Source organism: Channa argus, chromosome 18, assembly GCF_033026475.1.
Source record: "Channa argus isolate prfri chromosome 18, Channa argus male v1.0, whole genome shotgun sequence".
Classification (NCBI taxonomy): domain Eukaryota; kingdom Metazoa; phylum Chordata; class Actinopteri; order Anabantiformes; family Channidae; genus Channa; species Channa argus.
Genome location: NC_090214.1, coordinates 18,692,231 through 18,709,137, shown reverse-complemented (window position 1 = coordinate 18,709,137; position 16,907 = coordinate 18,692,231). Strand labels below are relative to the sequence as shown.

Here is a 16,907-nt window from a genome sequence, read left to right as displayed (position 1 = left end):
TACATGTTGATGAGTCACGTTTAAGACCTCACAGGGAGGTTGGGTTAAAACCACTGTAATGAAAGCTTTTCCACCAAAGAGCATAGGAATTCGAATAATAGGTGACAACATGTGCTCTATTGATACATGTAGTTTATTTTTGGAATGGCTCTGAATAAATCATGTGTCACTTCAAATGACCAGCAAGCTTATGGTACTTAGTTGTATTCAGTGCAGTACTGTATCTCTATTATTTCATGCTCTACAGCAAGTACAGAATTTATTTGTTGTCCTTTTGAGTCCTTACACATATGATTGGTTTATGAACTTATGAACAAGGATCATTTGATTGTAATTATCAATACCTGCCAGCAGAGAGCAGCACATACAGTTAATATGTGGCATCTGGCTTCTTAAATAGCAATTGAACACTGATAATATGAGGCAATAATACTATACAATCTAGAATTACTTTATAGGTTTATTGATTAATGAATTCACAGTGTGGCTCTAGGGGTGGCAGTGTGAGGCATTTTCCTTTTAACAAACATCAGAAACTTTGTTTTACAATGTCAAATTCAGTTTGCCAACAGATGCTGCTGCTGCTGCTGCTGCTTTTGGTGCTATTGTCTGTGTTAGTAAGTCATGCTCCGTGTCCGTTGTGGGACACAGATGCCCTTAGTCTGAGGCTAGAGTAGATGGGTTTGTGGTGTTCATGGGAGATAAGGCTAGATACAGTTAATGACAGAACTGTTGTTGTTTGGTTCCTAAATCCTGACTCTCGTTGTTGCTTGAGTAGATGCTCTAGAGGTGGCAGCAGCATTACTTAGTGGACTAAGCTGGTCCTGTTGATGGGTGGTTACCATCAGTCTTGTTAAGGATTCCAGCATTTCATGTCAGGTGTCATTGCAGGGTTCTGAACTATTTTTAACATTTAAAGATAAGATAAACCTTGGATCGTCCCACTGTGTGGACATTTCAATGTTACAGCAGCAGCAAAATTGCTACATTTGCGGCAAAAGTTTTTGTGCAGTCTGAAAGCAAAAAAGAAGAGCTGTTCTCAGATAGAAACTAAATGGGGACAACCCCAAACTAACATTATTAATTAAAAGGCAACAATTCTTCAAAAGGACTTTTGCTTTAATTGCTTTACTTTGCTAGTTCAACCTAAAACAAAATTCATATAATGTAAGATTTACCCATAAATGCCGGGTGACACGTTATAAAGCTTCCAAAGAATTTAAAAATATTTGATGAATCCATTATCTGTACAGTCACTGCTTATTCTGTTCATGGTCACATGGGTCTGTGGTCAATCCAAGCTATCATTGGGTGAGAGGTGGAGTACACACTGGACAGGTTTTGTAGTATATCTCAGGACCAAGTCAGAGAGACATGTGTCTTCCAGCGTGAAGCTACTGATCCTACCAATCTGCCAGATGTTTTGTTGTTGCTTTTGTTGCTATTTTCTTTTCTCTCTTCACTTTCCACTCACCCCAACCGGTCAAGGCAGATGGCCGTCCACCCTGAGCCTGGTTCTGCTGGAGGTTTCTTCCGTTAAAGGGAGTTTTTCCTCTCCACTGTTGCCTATGGCTTGCTCCAGGGGGAATTGTTGGGTTCTCTTTATATATCTTTATAATCTTGACTTTATTCTGTAAAGTGCCCTGAGATGACTTTGTTGTGAATTGGCGCTATATAAATAAAGTTGAATTGAATTGAATTGAATTGAACATAGTACACAGACAGACAACCATTCACACAGTTTAGGGTCACCAATTAACCGAACATGGAAACTGGAGTACCCAGAGAAAACCCACCCCCATGGACTTTCTAGCTGAGAGGCATGACAGTGATGATGGCAACTCATGTTTGCTTGTTCATACTGTATTTATTTATTTATTACTAATCCTTGTGCCACGGTGTACTTCCTGGTTTTGGACTTTTATTTTGTGGCCCCTTCTCCTTACTTCCTGTCCCTGGTTCTTTTTGCCCAGCTTTACCCTCATTGTCCCTCATTGTTTGCACCTGTTCCCCCCTCTATTTAAGTTCTGTCTTCCCTTCACTCCCCTGCCAGATCCTTGTCGTCATTAACGTGGTCACTGCTATTGTTGTTCCCGTCTTCATTGTCGTCATTATTACCATCACAAACCCCTCAGACTCTGGACTCTAGGTAAAAGCTGTTTGTGTGTTTCATGGACTCTTGCATTTGGGACTCTTGTTTCTCCTGGACTTTTTTATTTTGGACCCTGTGCAGCTTTCCCCTTTGGTCTGAAGTTTTGGTGAAGTTTGGTTATGTTACTGTTTGCAGTCTTGTTTTTCCGTGTCTTGTTAATTTAGTTTATCTGTTTGTTAGTTTCCTTAGACTTCCTCATGTGTTTACCTGTGTAGTGACTTTTATGTTTGTCCGTGCCTTATTTATATGGTTTACCTCTGTTTATCAGTTTTCCTTAGTCCCCCTTCTTGTACTTACCTGTTATTAGTTTTTATGTTTATCTGAGCCTTATTTCCTGAGCCTTTGTTGTCCTAAGTTATGCAAATCATGTTACCATCTTACTTTCTATTAAGTTAATCCCCCTCATGTTCTGGTCCCTTTGGTTAGTTTGTCTGAGTCTTCTTTGTTCTGAATCCGGTTCCTAGTACCCTGCTGTTAGGAGCGACTTCTCAGTCTCTTCACTTGGGTCCTCCCTTAACCAAAACCGTGACACCTTGTTAGGGCATAACCTGAAAATACAGGATGATACACAATATTAAAAAAAGCCAGAAATGTGCAAAAGCTTAATACCCAACGTCTTTAAAGTTACACTGTCTTCTATGTCTTTGATCCCTAAAATCTTTATGATGTTGATGATCTGGACTCTATGGAGGCCAGTCAATGACTAAGGTCCTTACTGGATTTTTTTTCTGGTCTCTCAAAGAAGAAATTCAAGAAATTTGCCATCACAATTTTAAAGTTTTTTTGCAACCAAAGACAGTACAAGACATGCGACAACTGCACCTGTCACCTTAGCTTATATAGGCTTTTTTTTTTTTTTTTTTTGCACCACCAGCAGTGGCACAGTTGGTTGAGTGGCTGCCTATTGACTGTAGGCTTCATGTTTGCAAACCACTGGCCACATGTTGAAGTGTCTGAGCTATATGGTGCCAAGCTCTGCGATGACACCAAGCTTATAGACTTAGCCAAAAGAGGGAAAATAAAAATTCCAACAAAAAGCCTGTATGGTCATCATAATAAAATATAATGCAATTCTAAAACGCTCTATATTTAGGAATCAGCTTTTAACAAATAACATTAATACAAATATGTAAATAACATAAATATTATATACAGTACCGTAGTTCCTATTCTTTAAGTAATTTATTATAGTATGTTATGCTGAGCATAAGACAAGGAACAAAATAGTAAAGGAAGGCTTGATATAACAGAGGAAGAGCAAGATTTGAGCTGTAACATCACAGAAATATGTGACGCATTCTCAAAAAGATTCCATCCTCTGTGGAGCATCACTGGGCATCTGGTTGTTTAGATGGTGAGTTCTGTTTGCTTAGGACACATAAACTATTTGTCGGTTGCTGACACAGGTAATGCTCACATTTGAGGAGTTAGGACAAGCTGATATTTTAGCATTTTGGGTTGATAAAACTGTTCATTTGTTATATTCTATGTTGATTAATTGCTTCATGCTGCCTGTGGATTGTTTTGTGAATTCAACAGGTGAATGATATACGGTGATATTGTCCTAGAGTTATTGTAGAAAACAGCACAGAACTTTTTTTTTTATTATTCATAAACAGTCCTGGCATGAAGAGAAGGGCAGATGTCTCTGTGAGCTGAAACTTTAAATTAAATCATAAGATCACATTCAAAATAAGTTTATTGATGGCTTTTCTAGATTTAACCGATTGTGGAGTTTATTGCAATACACTGATTGAACAAACTCAAAAAAGTAAATGAAGAAAGAAAACTAAGAATATTTAGGATCCAGCCAGCAGAGAGCAGCATATTCATTTACAATGTGAACCATGCTTTTGAAACCGCTCAAATCATGGGAGGAATAACAGACCACACACACAAAAAAAACAACAGTTTATCCCTGTGGGTCAATTACTAAAATTTGGGTTAATAAATATATTTTTAAGTGCTTAGATGTCAGTTTAAGTTTCTTTATGCTACTAAACATTTAAAAGTTATATTTTTTTACTTTTATTTTCGATTTACCCTTTGTCCCAAAGGCAGTTTTGCTGTATATTGTGCATGATTTGCAACCTATTTAAATTGTTGGCACATAATGTTCGACTACCATATAGGTCTGTCTGAATAATGACACAGGCCTCAACGAACACACAAATGTTGTGTTGAACATGATCTACGAATGCAGTTTAATAGGGCAGCACTCCACATCAGGGACGATGATAATCTTGAAAAGAGTACGTCACACTGAATTCAAAAAAATGTGCAGAATGTCTGTGTGTTCAGATTGAGTCTTGATACTTCGGGAAACAAAAAGACATTTTGACAGCAATCGCTGAAATCTGGTGCTAAAATTTAATTGCCACCATGAACTGTGTCCCAGCTACTGCTGCTGCTCCAACTGTTGACCTGATTTGTGAGCAGGCTGAACTAACTTCCTGCTGTTTTAATGACGCTGACATGCACCTGTCACTTTCACTTCATCCGAATTGTGTTTTTTTTTCTTCGGTTTCAGCTTCACACCCTTTGACAAGCTGAAACAAGCACAAATGGAACTAAAATCTTGAAATGCAAAGTAAAGTTAGGACATTTCTGCTGTCAGTCAGTTTTGTTTTCACTGATAAAGGCCATCAGCAAGAGGTCTACATATACCTCAGTGAGAGATGAGAATAATAGACACCTCATGCAGTGACCTCGCTGTGACAAACTCCCTCTGCTGCCGACCGATTGCCTAATTAATCTGCCTGGCTGCTGATAGCCCTGACTTAGTTTGCAAAACAAATGAGGATGGCTGCTGTGCCACCGAACCCTCTGTGGGGAAGGACAGTGAAGGAGGGGCTGGCATAAATTAATAACAATAGCTATGGTTTATTTTATGGGAAATAACTGCATATTTCTTTCAGTGGTTATGCTGATAATCTCTAATGTACAAAAGACGATGAAAAATTTCTCAAATTGATATTTTAAAAGCAAAGAGATAAATCACTTTATCTTTACTGCAGGTTGATGCGGGCGCACTTTTTTTTCTAGCACTTGAACTGCCGCCCAAACTGTCATTACAACCTTTATTTTTTTCTAAAGAACTTTTGGCTTTATGCAACACAGGAGGCGATTTGCTGCTGCAAAGTACAAAGAGGGTAAAACATTAAAGGGATTTTTCAGGTGCCACTTCATCAATAGAATAATGGGGGTAATTATCTCTGGAGTGGAGAAAGGTCTGCAAATTAAATGGACTGTTTCGTTGGGCTGGAGTAAAGCCACCACTAAATTAAGTGCAGAAAAGAGGATCTCATCTGTTTCTGAAAAAAATGTGAGTGAAAAAAAAATCAGTCTCATTGGAAGTTTTCGTCTTCTGTTTTATTACGAAATTGAATCATAATCTCTTACTTACCTGGCAGGGGAGATGCCATGATCAAGAGGGTGGTGTATCCAGGGCTAGGCTAAGCTATTGGACTACGATTGTGCTGACCCCTGCGAATTCCCCAAATGTGGGAATCTCTACTGCATATTTTGTGGTAGTGAGGGACTACGTCCAAGCTCCCCCTGACTGTTTGGAAATTTCCTCACTGTGGGATGATTAAAGGTTTATCTTATCATATAAACTGACTTTTTGACCCAAACAAATGAAAAAAGGTAATCTAAGAAATGTAAACAAACACAAAATATCTAAAACTCAAAGTGATTGCATAAGTATTGGGGCCACTGAACGTCTTTTGAATTACAGTTAAAACCGTTATTAAAATGAAAGATATCTGGCACATTTGTAAACGTGTCTATAGCAGGCTGTCCTCAAATACTGCATCATCATACAAGAAGGGGACTAGCAACTGAGGCTACCAGACAGCTCAGGCTTCTCTGAAGAACAGACTGAACTTAAAGTAACTGTTGAAAAGTTGTCCAATGTCAATTGTTGGACAATGATGGCAATGTGAATGCTATTATTCTGGGGCTCTACTGAATTAGCAGTTGACGATTTACAATTCAAAAACACCTTTTTTTTAATAACGTGTATGTATGCAAGATAGCTCTGTATGTGATTGTTTGCTCCTGTCTTCTTAAGCCCTGAAAGAGCTACACGATTCATTGTTTCTTGAGTTGTCCAGTATCCACAATGCTTCTCCAAATCCTCCAAAGTATCTACAATACTGGGCAACTTATTTAATAATCCCAACCTCCATGTGCAGATTGGCTTAGATGAGCTGCATTTTCAATGATTGATCGCACCTACTGTAATCAGCAAGGTGACTCTGTGTCGACTACCTTATCCATCAGAGTATCTGAAAAATGCGCTTTAACAACCTCCCTCTGCCCCTGTACTACAGCTTGATTTTAGCTGGAGCAACAGGTGAATTGTCTTTCTTCTCCACGTCTCTAGGACTCTAGATTGAAATTTACTTGAAACTACTCTGCAGTTGTGTCGGCACAACTACTTTATTTATTAGATTTAGAGAAGAGAGACGCTTAGACAAAGTTTAAGGGAGCAAGGGAGATGAGAAATTTAAACAGAAGAAACAAGCTTCTACTGCAGACAAACTTGACATTTTTGCAACCACTCCACCACCTGATAAAACCAAGCAAAGTACAAGTGAGGACAGTAGCAGTTAAACTGATGTTTAAAATATATGATGAGAAGCCCCCCTCCTCTTTAACTCTTAAGTGTTTTAACACACACTCATGCACTCACACTTCCTCTCGACCACCTGCTCTCTGGATCCGATTCCTTCCACTCTCCTTCAAGCAGTTGCACCCGCACTAATGCCAGCTATTACACAAATTATGAACTCATGTCTCACAGCAGTCTCTTTTCCGACCTCATTCAAGCAGGCCCAGATTACCCCACTGCTCAAGAAGCCTTCTCTTGACCCCTCCCTTGTGGAGAATTACCGACCTGTCTCTCTTCTTTCATTTCTTGCCAAGACAATGGAACAAGCAGTCTTCAATAAACTCTTAGACTTTTTTTCCAGGAACAACTTCCTCGATGTCAACCAGTCTGGCTTCAAGAGGGCCAACGCTAGTCCTGAGTGTCGTGAAATCTCTTCGAGCTGCAAAAGGCGCAGGTCAATCTTTTGTCCTAATCCTATCTGCAGCCTTTGACACTGTCAACCATCAGATCCTTTTGTGCAGAGTCTCTAACTTGGGCAACTCTGGATTAGCTATAGCCTGGCTTCGGTCTTACGTATCGGGACGAACCTTCAAAGTATCCTGGTGGTAGCATGTTTCTCACTCTCATAGCCTCTCTACCGGTGTGCCGCAGGGCTCAGTTCTTGGTCCTCTTCTTTTTTCTGTCTATACTGCATCCCTGGGTTCGATCATCCGCTCACATGGCCTTTCCTATCACTGCTATGCTGGTGACACACAGCACTTCCTGTCCTTTCCACCGGATGACTCCACTGTCTCATCACGCATTTCTGCCCGTCCCTCAGACATCTCTGCCTGATGAGAGGGAGACATCTTCAGCTCAACCTCTCCAAAACAGAAGTCCTTGTCTTCCCTGTCAGACTTTCGATGCAAAATAACATCAGCATCAACATTGGATCTACATTGATCGTCCCCATTAAGTTGGCCAGAAATCTGGGGGTCATCATCGATGACCAACTGAGCTTTAAGGACAACATCTCTTCAGTCTCTAGGGCAGCAGATTTGCTCTCTACAAAATCAGAAAGATCAGACCCTACATCATAGAATATACAACCCAACTCATTGTACAGGAGCTGGTCATACCTCTTCTTGATCACTGCAACGCTTTGTTAATGGGGTTACCGGTATCCACAATCAAACCCTTGCAGATGATCCAAAACACGGCTGCATGCCTCATTTTTAATCAGCCCAAAAAGGACTTATGTCACTCTTCAGATCTCTACACTGGCTTCCTGTAGCTGCTTGCATCAGGTTCAATACTCTGTCTCTCGCCCACAAGGGGATCACTTCAACAGCTTCTGCTTACCTCAACTCCCTCATTCAGGTGTAAAATCCTTCCCGTCCACTGCGGTCTGCCAATGAATGAAGTCTGGTGGTGCCAGGACTGCATTGACTTAGAATTTTGCTAACCTTGTACCTCACTTGTAAGTCGCTTTGGATGAAAGCATTTGCTAAATGACTAAATGTAAATGTCACACACACACAGTTTGAAGGTATTATAATGAGAGAACACAATTACTGTGCTTTATGTTTGGCTGAGTTTGGGCAGTCTTCATAAAAAATGGCAGCATGGTGGTGCTGAGCTCCAAAGCTAGGAGGTCACCGGTTTAAATATTGGCCAGTTTTTCTGTGGGAAGTCAGCATTTTCTCCCTGTGCTTCTATTGGCAATTCTCTGGATTTCTTCCACACTCCAAAGACTTTTGAGTTAATGTAAGTGGTTGTCTGTTTCTGTATGTTTCTTTGAGTCAGCTCTGAGATAGACCCCCACCCTGTCCATGGTTTGTGTATCCTGCTGTTCGGCTCCAACCCCTTCACAACCCTTAACAATTAATGAGTCAATGGATGCATATCTTCATAAAGAATTCATGTAATATGAAAACATTTAATGATAAAGAAAAAATATGTTTATTGTTAGATAAAAATCTCAATTGTGAGTAAAAAAGATATAACTCATATTTTACCCACAATTCTGCAGCCCTTCACCCCTAGTCCACAATGTTTTGATTGGCGATGATGATGAAAGCAGATGAAAAAGACCATGTAAGTTGTGGGTATGCAGACTCGAAACTGATTAGTTTATGGACTGACAACTTTCATACTTAGGACTGGTCTATAAGAGTCTCTCGGAGAGACTTTTTAAATACCTCTTAAATAAGTCTTTTGCCAGAGCAGACAGAGACATGAAAGGTTTTGTGTGATTTCTTTTGCATATGCATGTAATCACAATAATTAGATTATAACTAAAAATACAAGTGTAAAATTGTCTTAATAAATAAATTAGTCCAAGTAAAGAGAGCAGGACAGAATAGAAAATAGAAAATTTTAAACATAAAACTACGGAAACCAGCCCCATCGTGACATGTGTGCATGTTTGTTTATGTGTGCGTGCCTTACTGGATCACTTGGGGACTTACCCAAAGCCCAGTCATGCTGGGAAATATTAATTTGCAATATGTAATGTGGCCAACAGGACCCCTGAATATATGCGCCGTTATTAGTGATTCAAGTCAGGTGCTCTTCATTATTTTCTCCTGGGGGAAACTCTTCCAAGTTTTCTTCTCTCATATTCATTTAAACATCTTTAAATCATATCATTTGAATGACAGAAATCAAATAAAGAAGTAGAAATCTTTGTAAAGAAAGTTAAGCAAAAGATAGGAAATAAAATCTCCAGGCCACATAAACATAACAAAGGTTGCACGGTTCTTTTGTGCATGTTTACCTTGCTATAAGGGATAAGGCAGTAGCCCCAGCTCTGTACATGTGAAAAAGCAATATTGTTGCTCTTTACAGTGTACAGACGAGTCAGCTCATCTCCTTTAAGCTCGCTGTCTCAGTCTGGGCAATCGCCCAAACTTAATGAGCCAGTGACCTTTCACAGCATCATTTTGCACAGACAGTCTACTACTAAGTCATAATCCACACAGCCATACCTTGTATGATTTGCATTTATATTGACAGGAGAAATGTTATGATTGATGCACCACTGGTTGCGGGAGCTACAGCCTGGACACAGCCAGATATAATGACATATTGGATCTTATGAGGAACTTTTGGTCTCCTTTTTTCTATTTTTTTTCCACTATATTGTGATGAGGTCTGAAGGTCTTCATGAAAACAGGGGTTTGCAGATCGATTGTAGTGATCAATCAATAGCTGGTGGAGAAAGAAAACAACATTAGAAGAGCGAGAAGGAACATTATGACATTGTTAATCACAGTCAGAAGGCCAGGTCCTCCGGGGGCCGGCGTGGAGGCCGGCGTCTGTGGAGGGGGCCCTCCGGGGGCCAGAGAGGAGGCAGGAACAGAAGGATCAGAAATGTTGGCGCCGTCCGCCCGAGGCAGGAACATGATCAGGACCAGAGTTGGGGCCTGGCGGCGCGTCAACAGACCAGAATGCAGGTGCCAGAACAGGATCAGATTCGGGGCTGGGTGAGGCGTCGAGCGACACAGGAGCATGACCGGGACCGGAAGCGCCATCAACCCGCTCAAAGACGGAAACAGGAACTGAGCCAGAACTGGTGGTGTTGGCCCGCTTGGAGACATCGGCCAACCCAGAGACAGGACAAACAGGAACTGGACCCAGACGACCCCGGCGCCAGGACAGGACCTGGACGAACAGGAGCAGGACAAACAGGGACTGGAACTGGATGACACAAACTGGACTGGAAGAGCAGCCACCAACCTATCGTTGTTTGACATAACTAATTCAATCCTCCAGTTTTGTACAAATCTTTGGAGAAATGTTCTGAAATTCTTCAGAGAGGTGTCTTTCTTTTCAGCTGATCTTTGCTTGGAGGATATTGTTGCTCTACCTTGAGATGCAAAACAGGCCAAATATGTTCCACTTATGGGACACACTTTACAGGGGATGTACATAGCTTTCAGTTTTTGTTCTTTTGTGTGATTGTTGCAGGATCGTTGTCGTGTTGGAATAGTCCTCTCCTGATAAGAGTCTTAAGACTGAGTCTTATTTTCATTCAGTATTGGGGCTCACAGGTTTGCAGGCTGCGTTCATAGTACCTCCCTGAATGTCTTCCATGCACCTTTTGCATTCCCATCAACACACCCCATGTGTCATGCTCAGCACTGGCCATGCTAGACCCCATCTTGTCCAAACAAATTAATTTGGTTTTGCTCTGAACAATATGTGTAATGCCAACATTCATCAGGATTCTTTAATGTATGTTTTTTGCAATTTGTTCCATTTTGTGAGGTTGTGCAAATATCTGAGCGTTGTGTCATTTTTTTTGAAGATGGCCACGGTGCTTATTGTCAGTACTGACTCTTCCTATTTATCACCATGGCTCATGTAGCATTTGACCCCACAGAACTAAAAAAGCTGTGATGTTGCAATCTTGATTATGCAGTTAACTTGAATCAGAAATCACAAGATTTCTTTATTTGAATTACTTTTATCAACTTTTTTTTTTTTTGTAGAAATACAGTCTGAGATGCAGACAGGGTCAATATGTTTGTTTATGAAAATATTTAGTCTGAAGTTACTTCAAATGGTTTTTCTTACTGTTTCATATTTTACCTTATGGAACCAAATACTGCAGGTCATTTTTGGTGCTATGATGTGTGTTATGGAAAAAACCTATACTTTGACTCGGGTGAGGACTGAAATAAATACCAAGACAGATAAGTTGTCTTTTGTGAATTTTATTCTTTCCTTCACAAAGAAGGTCAGGCAGTCATTCAGAGTGCTAAGCTGTCTGCAGAGTGTGGCAACGTTTCAGTTTGTAATATCAGGTAAGCAGTTCTGTTCCTCCCTCCAGGGGAGTACAAGGCTGGCTTTTATCATATTTCTGGTGTCCTCCTCAGTACAGATCACATCAAAGGCTTTGAAACGAGGCATATAACCTTGAATACAAGACAGAACAACTAGAGATTGTCACAAGCTGCAGAGGATCACATAGAGACTTAAGAGTACAAGAGTGCACAGAAAGTTCGACATAACAGATCATATTTAACTAAGTTCATAAACATTTTTCATTACACGTGAAAACTTCCTAACCTGTGGTACGCTATTGAAGATTGACAGATGGAAGTAGCGGTTGATGCTTTCTGTTTCCAACTAATGATTATGTAGAGGTCAGACTTTCTACCACTGAATAAAATGCTGACTAAAATATGTGATAACAGATAATCACCCTTTATTTTCTTTCACCCTTAGAGCAACTGCACACCTTGAAACAAACAGACCTAGAAAATGCCACAGACAGAATGGGCTTTTGTTATTGTTATTACGTTTGTGCAAGGACTTGAACATTTCCGGAACACTCTGACTCACTGTATGACACACACTTTAGTTTATAGTGGTGCAGAATATTCAGAAGGAAGTCATGCATGCATATATTCTAGAGTCACAGAGTCACTCACTGTTTATTCTTCACTTTCACAGTAGTACAGCTGTGTTCGGTTCATGCAGATTTGGATTTCCTACTTTTACACCAAAGGCAAAACATAACTTTGGTTTTATTGTGGCGCTGTATTTTTTGTCTGTTAAAGGTATAATTCATGATTCCAATTCATTACACACTTATTACTGTCATGTTTCTCTCTTGGGTTGTTAATTGCAGCTAATCTGCACTAGAGAAAGGAAAAACAAGGGTAGGTTGGAAAATATTTCCTACACCACAGACGTTGTCAGTGCACATACTGTGAAAAGTGCTCTGTGCCTGTTCCACGGGTTAGTGATAGCTTATTTGCTGCAGACATTCAGCCAAAATGCTATTTGGCCAATGTATGTGTATAATGGGAAAGTAACATTAGTGGAGTCTGCAGCTTTGATGGGCTCTGTAGCAGTGGCAGCTAACTCTGTCAGCTTATATTCGAACTGGTATTCCTCAAACCTTAAGTGTAATTTGTGGTACATTCATAAACACAATTGCTGGGAATCAGGATCGTGCACTGCCAGTGCAGTAAAATGATAAGTGTCGGCAGAAGTAATGTTAATCTGAAAGACAACATCTGTAGTTGAGATGTGTTCACACTATGTGTGATGTGTAATGAGAAGGTGGTCCACTATCTTATTCACAAAGAGAAACAATACCAAACTGTCCTGTCTGGATGTCTTATCGAAATATCAAATACAGGGTCTATGTCCTTGTCAAAGAGCTTGTCTTTAAGTTGATTTATCTCCTCTACTGATCAAAGGGAGATATGCACTCCCACTAAAAAACATTGATGCCCATTTCCTTTGAAAATGTAAAAAGCTGGAACTCGACTGGTTTCCATCAGGTCTTTTGTTCTGGTCACTGAGCAAAAAATGCACTCAACAACTTGTTTTGCTGATTGCTCACATGTATCCCATACACATGTCAAATAAAACCAATACATTTTGAAACTGTAACCACTACTGTCCAAATTGCAGGTTACCAAGCTCATGTTAATTAAAATATAGATACATTATGTAGACTTACATGTAAAGGCTGAGTACAACAAATGGCTGACTCTAAATGTGGACTATTAACAAGATGTGCTCTCAACTTAAAGCTGATATTGACAAAAAACTAATAAAATGTTTCATGCCTCTCACATCACAGTGAGTAGCTCTTCTGTAGGTCCTGTGGTTCACCGGGACTCTTCAGTCATGTAATATTGGAATACGCCAGTCAGTTTGCTACTTTGCTGTGGATCATGGGGTCTACCCGAAAATGCAAGCTGTTTTTAACTACAAATAAAGGTGAGTGGCTTGTGAGTACTAATAGAAAATGTCCTCTGCCTTTTATTCTCTCATATTTCAACACTGATGCCATCATCTTACCCGTCCTAGTTGAAGACGTCTTTTACATGATACAGAATTGGCCCATGGAGCTTGATCCAGAGTCAGTGTGTGTGAATGTATTTCTGTGTTTTGGCAGATAGAACAATGCCACAAAAGTAAAGACCCTTTATCATTTATCGTCAAGTGTAGTTCATTTACAATGTGTTTTAGGCCTTTGTACTTTGGTTTTTCTGATGCTGAGGCTATAAGGGCAGCTTCATCAGCAAAAAGGAGACTCCAAGTACCTGACAAACTGATTTTATCTCATAACCACCAAGGAGCCTCCAATCACATCTAGTACCTAGGTGGGTGCACTGAATTCATATTTTTGCACCAGGGAGAAGATGCAACCTAAGTCTGGTCAGGCCTTTGACTTCACTGACAATGTTAAGGTTTAGCCTAATATTAGCACTTATGTAACAGTTGAGCGTAAGTTTCATTAAAGTTTTTTCTACCTTATTGCTACTCAAAGACCTTTACATCCTTTAAATGCTGCTTTATATTCACCCATTTGGACACATAATCTCGAAGCAATGATGGCAGCTAACATGCCAGGTGGTTGCTTGTCGCACCTAGAGCAACTAGGCGTTCGATGTCTCATCCAAGAACACTTCCTGAGCCACAGCTATTCATTGAGCTAATAAGCTTTGTTAGTTTTTCCTTAGCACTATCCCCCATCATTACGGTGATCCAAAACTGCTAATAACCAGGTTTTTTACCCATTTGGCCATGTGCTAAACTGCATTTTTGCCGACATGAAGCAATACGTCCAAGTACAAGCACAACCAGTGGCCTTAATGAACATACTGTTGGCTGAAGCTACAGTTACAGGCAAATACATCCACAGTTTTAAGACGAGCTGTAAAAATCAGGACTACTTTTGCCCTACTAGTGTTAACCAAGAAGGAATAGCAGCTTTCATCTAGTTTGCACTGTGTTTCACAGAGCGGTGAAATCCAACGACACCACACACTCCAAAACTGCAGTTAGTCCAGAGAGAATGAAGCTTCAGGGGGGGCGACAAGCAGGTTTTTTCTTCACCCATCAGCAGAGCCTCATGATCAGCAGCTGGGTTCTGAGTCAAGGCTGGGACACAATGATAAAAGGCTGAGGGCCAAAAACTGAGAATCTACAGGCAAGAGCATTGAAGTGGAGCCCATTTTTCCACCACCCCATCTTACACCCATTATCTTCTCCTCAACCGTGTTCCTGTCATAACAGATAATCCACCTGGTGCAATCTGAGATGTTTTGAGGTCAAATTGCCGACCTCTAAAGCACAGCATTAAAAGTCACATTTACATATCCTAGTTAATGCACACAATAGCCTATTTTTTCAAAATTTTAATGTCAGCACACAATATGAGTTTGCATGGTGGGAATGGTGACTGTCCCCATGACAACATCAGAAAATAATAGTATGGCCTTGGCCATCTGCGGGTATGATCGCTCACAGCATGCTCAGCTGGATCAGACCTTCTATGTTCTGACAGCCTCATGATGCCAAGAGCCTTTTGCTTAGCTAGTGTTATGCTGTGAGTCACAAAGCACCAGCCATCTACTCCCATCAACAATCATGAAAAAAAAAACTGTGGCCCTTCAAAAGAGATTGTTTACTTGTTTACATGCAAATAATGCTGCACAGCCCACTGTTAGTACGGGCAGAGCATGTTTAACACACTTGGACCTGGTGGTGAGTTTGGGTAAGCCCCTTGGTAGTGAACCTTAAATTTACACAGCAAAACGTTAGATGGCCCTGGTCATCCAGCAATTGTGGGGTCATCCTTTTCATCCTGGGATACGATTTCTTTTTCAGTATAGCAACCTTGTTAATGTAAATGTTAATGCAGGTTAGTAATCAAGAAATTGCTTTTTGCCATGATTTCCTAACTCTACTCAGTTAATTCCTCTCTCTGCAAACCTTTGTCTTCCACATGTGTATTTGTAATAAAGTCTATTAGAGACCTCATTACACTAAAAGAAATCAACCTGGGAAAATCAGATTTCTCCAATCTGCTACCCCAGTTACAGATTAGCTTGCTATTAAGTTGACATTTAGGAAATCAGCTCACTTATTGGGATATGTACCTGCAGTAGCATTAGTAATATTAGTAATGTAGTATTACTAGTAACATGTTACAGTAATAATATTCATAATAATCTTGGAACAATTGCCATTAATTTGATTTTGTCAAGATGAAAGGTGATAATATTAAGATATTAATATTATTAAGATGTTGACTGTGTATAGGCAAGACTCTTTCTGGCTGTGGCTCTTCAATGGGTAATTACTGAAACTGGATTTTAATTGTGAACAGCAACAACAAGCAACAAAGAACTAAAAAAGCTTGTGGATGCATATGTGATGGCTCGAATGTTGCCCATTTCCACTATTGACTCTCCGTCCTTTTTCACTCTATGGATGAGTGGGAGCAGTTATGCTAAGGTCGATGAAATGTGATCTTTAGGCTCAGTCACACTCACTTTTAAGACCCACATTTTTTTTTTAAATCCCTGTGTTGCTCTCACCAGGACTTACTTACTTACTTTCAGATTTGACATATCACCATACCTGTCCTTCACCAAATGGGAGAAAAGTCTATGACCAACTGGTAAAAAAATTATATATGTTTCTCAGAAGCAATTATTTTGGCTTGTATTATTTATTTGACAAATTCTCTGCTACTTGTATCAGTGAGCTGTTACTTAATGTCATGCTTACAGTGTTTACTGTTTTAGGAGTCAATCAGAAAACATCTCATTTAGCTGAGGGCCCACAGAGCGATAACTGAGCATTTGATTTCCATAACAACCAGCATGCCAGCACCCACAAGGTAGCCAGTTTATGAGATCAGAAAGTCTTGATTTTCTTTCTATTGGGTGTATACGACTTAAATTTCCCAGATCATTACAAATCAGTTGGAGAACTATATTTACTGTACCGATAGAATCACTCGGCAAATATCGCTTTGTAAAGGTGTGGTATGCTGGATTTTGCTTTCAATTTTTATCCAAAATTGAAACTGGATAAAATTTCTCTGATGACCAGCGTTGCCGTGTTTACATTTTCCAGAATGAGTCCCTGACTTAGGCAGACACTCTTCCTCCACACATCCTCACTCCCTCACTCTTACGGACACTTACATGAATAAAATATTGCAGAGATCTTCAGACAGCACAGCCGGACAGGCACTAACCAAGATGACTGTCATTACACTGCATCTTCTAAGTATTCTAACTCAATCAGAGGTGATACAAAAGGACTTATCAGAACTGACGAGCTGCCCTCTCGAGTCCCCTTCTTCGTTCTTCTGCTGATTGCATCTATCAG

General features: G+C 40.1%; 1 non-coding gene across 1 annotated transcript; it reads left to right on the top strand.

Moving 5' to 3' along the window:
• Positions 1-5,550: 5,550 nt before the first annotated feature.
• Positions 5,551-5,714, top strand: LOC137104320 (U1 spliceosomal RNA). The gene has a single exon (XR_010911666.1). It is a non-coding gene; the product is annotated as a U1 spliceosomal RNA (small nuclear RNA).
• Positions 5,715-16,907: the final 11,193 nt, after the last annotated feature.